Consider the following 5104-nt stretch of genomic DNA (forward strand, 5'->3'; position numbering starts at 1 on the left):
AACAAACTATGCAAAACAACAAACGAACGTGAAGCTATATATTAACAAAGTGCATACACAGGCAACTTACATATAGACAATAACCCACAAAATACCCAAGGAATATGGCTGCCTAAATTATGTTCCCAATCAGAGACATGTCACGTTCGTCGTTTGGATGAAGAGAGGAGGACCAAGGCGCAGCGTGATAAGAATACATTCTTCTATTTATTTAACGAAACGAAGAACACTTAAACAAACTATGCAAAACAACAAACGAACGTGAAGCTATATATTAAACAAGTGCATACACAGGCAACTTACATATAGACAATAACCCACAAAATACCCAACGGAATATGGCTGCCTAAATATTGTTCCCAATCAGAGACAACGATAAACAGCTGCCTCTAATTGAGAACCAATCTAGGCAACCATAGACATACATACACCTGGACTAGTAAACCCCCATAAACATACAAAACCCCTAGACAAGGACATAACACATACATTCCCCATGTCTCACCCTGACCTAACCAAAATAATAAAGAAAACAAAGATAACTAAGGTCAGGGCATGACACAAATTATTTGTTCCGATTGCAAACTAATAATAAAATGGTGGTCAGATAGTCTGGGATTATGAGGAAAAACATTTAGATCCACAATATCTATTCCACGGGACAAACTAGATCCAGGGTATGATTGTGGCAATGCATAGTTCCAGGAGGCCTGAAACAGCATCTATAAAAAGTGATTGAGTAGGCTGCATAGATTTCATGACTAGAACAAAAACACAGTCATTTTATTTCGTAAATATTAGCAACAACTCCACCTTTGCGCGATTTGTGGGGATATGGCCACCAGTGTAACCAGGAGGAGAGGCCTCATTTAATGCAGTGAATTTATCAGGCTTAATCCATGTTTCAGTCAGACCAATCACATCAAGTTCATGATCAGTGATGAATTCATTGACAATGACTGCATTGGAAGTGAGGGATCTAACATTAAGTAGTCCTATTTTGAGATGTGAGGTATTATCACAATCTCTTTTAATAATGAAAGTGTGGAAGAGTAAATTGTATTTGTTATGTTATGAAGACACAGGTCATCCTGTTCCTCGTCTTGTCTGTAAGGTTGCTCTGTTCCCTGATGTAACCAGTCTGTTTTATAACTGTTTCTAAACTACCCTGTTCTAATGTTCTTTGAAACATGTCCCTGGTATGATTTGTCTTTCTATGGGCCTACTATCTGTGGTGATAAGCAGAAGTACCAGACTTGTTCGAAGGACATGTGAAACACCTCACTCATCCTTGGTTTAAATGTCTGTGAGAACAAAGACCAAGTCTAATTGTTTTTTCCCATGCATGTCTAAATAAAGCTTTTCTATATTGAGATCGGACTGCCTTCTTTTCAGTGATTTTTCCACCACAACAGGAGGGGAGGAGGTCTAAACTGAACAACGCCATTTTTTGTTTTGCCTGACCTAGATCGAGACACAGACACAGTCTCAATTGGGAAAACTGAGCTGTCTACACTGACTGTGCTAGGGGCAGACTCCACTAAGCTGGCAGGCAGACTAACCGCCTTCTGCCTGACCTGCATCCTATCTCATTGTGGAGCTAGAGGAGTTAGAGCCCTGTCTATGTTGATTGGATAAGATGAGAGCACCCCTCCAGCTAGGATGGAGTCCGTCACTCCTCAGCAGGTCAGGCTTGGTCCTGTTTGTGGGTGAGTCCCAGAAAGAGGGCCATTTATCTTCAAATTCAATCTGCCTGTACCCCTGCATTGGGAACACGGTAGTAAACCCTGGGAAAAGTGCCTGAATAGGAGTGTGCAGTATTATGAAGCCTGGGCATGGATGGAAATGGAATTGTACCTGATTAGAAGAAGTGCACAGCATTGAATAAGCCTTTGAATGGGTGAAAGCATTTACAGTGACATACAAGTTTTACACTACCATTATAGTAACATGTTGTTACACAGTACTTCAGTTATTGCATGGCAATTAGAAAATCATGCAGTTGATCAGTTTGTGATATGATGATGGCTTTAATAATGATAACTCTGTAGCCATGACTTGGAATGTGATGCCATTCTGGTTTACCTGGCCTTGTTTGGGATGTCATGCTGGCTGCTGTGACTTGGTGGCTTTGTTGTACCTCATGTAATTTTATTCAAGTCAACAACCTTCTGCATCTCCATGATTCTTTCAACTCACTGCCAAGTCGGAGCTGCACAGAGACAACATCACCATGGCAACATCATTTTGAAGCCTTTCCCCCCACACACACTACCAACGTTAGTCTGTTAACAATGTCACAACATGCATTTATTCCCTGGTAAGGAGTGCACAGCCTTTGTTAGAGGATGCAGACACAACTGATTTGAAATGTGAGCTAAAAGATTGCAAAGTGGTGCACAACAGACGTACACTGAGTATACAAAACATTTAAAACACCTGCTCTTTCCATGACACAGACTGACCAGGTGAATACAGGTGAAAGCTATGGTACCTTATTGATGTCACTAGTTAAATCCACTTCAATAGTGTAGTTGAAAGGAAGGAGACCGGTTAAAGAAGGATTTTTAAGCCTTGAGACAATTGAGACATGGATTGTGTATTTGTGCCATTCAGACGGTGAATGGGCAAGACAAATGATTGAAGTGCCTTTGAACGTGGTATTGGTACCAGGCACACCGGTTTGTGTCACGAACTGCAACGCTGATGGGTTTTTCAGGCTCAACTGTTTCAGTTGTGTATAAAGAATTGTCCAACACCCAAAGGACATCCAGCCAACTTGACACAACTGTGGGAAGCGTTGGAGTCAACATGGGCCAGAATCTTGTGGAACGCTTATGGTGGCAAAATTGCAAGATTATGTTATAATACTTTTATTGCATTAAGTGGTTGTTTTATTCAACAGAATAGAGTATTCTTAACTTTTGTGTGTGTGTTCTACTGAGGATGGGCCTCTGGGAGATAACACTGACAGGAGATTTACGATGTCTTTTGGGTGATAAAACCTAAAGAGCATTCCAGAGCATGAGTCAATGTTTCTGTTCTATACCGTACCAGGGAGAGATGGTTCCAGTTTGGAGTTGGAAGGACAGACACTGGTCTCAATACAATGAATACTGTAGGCATCTTTCATACAAATCTTAACCTTGTGACCCATTCTATATATCTGTTGTTCGTCATGTAGGTTGAAAGGGGTGTATCTTGGCTATAAAATACCTTCGTACATTTGTCTCGGGGCTCTCAATGAATCATTTGACCGTGAATCATTGACCAGCCATCACTATTGCAAAGCTCTCACTAATAAAGATTCAGTTTAAGTATAACTCTAACTTGTGTGATAAGTTTGTCTCTCCTCATTTGATAATACAGAAATTAACCACCACAGGCTTTCAACACCTTGTAGAGTCCATGACCAGACAAATTGAGGCTGGTATACTCAGTGTACATGTAGTAGTCTAGGCTCTTTTACATGTAGTAGTCTAAGCTCTTTTACATGTAGTAGTCTAGGCTCTTTTACATGTAGTAGTCTAGGCTCTTTTAGGCAGTGTAGTAGGGTTTTTTTGTCTTAAGCTCTTACATGTAAGTAGTCTAAGGTCGTTTTACATGTAGTAGTCTAGGCATGTCTCTTGTTACATTGTTAGTATACGTCTCACGCTCTTCTTACATGTAGTTGCATTAAGTCTTTTTAGAGCTCTAGCCTTTTGTACATGTAGTAGTCTAAGTCTCTTGTTCATGTAGTAGTCTAGGCTCTTCTGTTACATGTCAGTAGTCTTAGGCTCTTTCATGTAGTAGTCTAGGCTCTTTTACATGTTAGTAGTCTTAGGCTCTTGTTTACGATGGAGGTTAAGTCTAGGTCTGGTTTACATGTAGTAGTCTAAGCTCTTTTACATGTAGTAGTCTAGGCTCTTTGTACATGTAGTAGTCTAGCTCTTTACATGTAGGTAGTCTAGGCTCTCTTTACATGTAGTAGTCTAGCTCTTTTACATGTAGTAGTCTAGGCTCTTTTACATGTAGTAGTCTAGGCTCTTTTACATGTAGTAGTCTGGCTCTTTTACATGTAGTAGTCTAGGCTCTTTTACATGTAGTAGTCTACTCTTTTACATGTAGTAGTCTAGGCTCTTTTACATGTAGTAGTCTAGGCTCTTTTACATGTAGTAGTCTAGCTCTTTACATGTAGTAGTCTAGGCTCTTTTACATGTAGTAGTCTAGGCTCTTTTTATTCCTCTGAATGGAATAATTAATGTCCTGAATCGGCTGAGTTCAAAGAAAAACCCTCTTTTACATGTAGTAGTCTAGGCTCTTTACATGTAGTAGTCTAAGCTCTTTTACATGTAGTAGTCTAGGCTCTTTTACATGTAGTAGTCTAGGCTCTTTTACATGTAGTAGTCTAGGCCTTTTACATGTAGTAGTCTAGGCTCTTTTACAGTGTAGTTCTAGGGCTCTTTTTACATGTAGTAGTCTCTGGGCCTGTTGTACCATGTAGTTAGTTCAGAGGCTCTTTACGGATGTAGTAGTCTAAGGCTCTTTGACATGTTGAGTCAGTCTAGGCTTTTACATGTAGTAGTCTAGGCTCTTTTAATTATTCCTCTGAATGGAATAATTAATGTCCTGAATCGGCTGAGTTCAAATGAAAAACCCACACTCTGCCACCCACATTACAAGACAGTAAAAACACTTCACCATGCCACCTTCACAACGTTAGACATAATTGACACTAAGACATGTATCCCCCATTGACGGTAAGACTTGTGACCGTGCGATGGCGGCTGCCTGGGAAGGTTTACACTTCACACCTGCAGTAATGACTGTCTGTCTGTCTCCCACTCCTGACGAGATAAGCGCAAGCAGTGGGAGGCTCATCTAAATCTTGTGAAATCCCATCAGCTCTGAAAGACACACTGAATGAAGCTTGGAAGCTGAACTGTCACCGTTAAACACGTGTTAAACGAGTCTTGGCATCCAATCTGCCAATGGAGGATCGTCAAACCGTGAGAAAGTTGTCATTTGTGTGCCATAGGTCCTGGGTTTGGAGAGGCACTTATTAGTTTCCCACTAATCTGAACCGTGGAGCTGATTTATGGGGTGAAAATTCTTCTAAGTGTAT

This window comes from Salvelinus sp. IW2-2015, linkage group LG4q.2 (assembly GCF_002910315.2).
Source record: "Salvelinus sp. IW2-2015 linkage group LG4q.2, ASM291031v2, whole genome shotgun sequence".
In the NCBI taxonomy this organism is placed as follows: Eukaryota; Metazoa; Chordata; class Actinopteri; order Salmoniformes; family Salmonidae; genus Salvelinus; species Salvelinus sp. IW2-2015.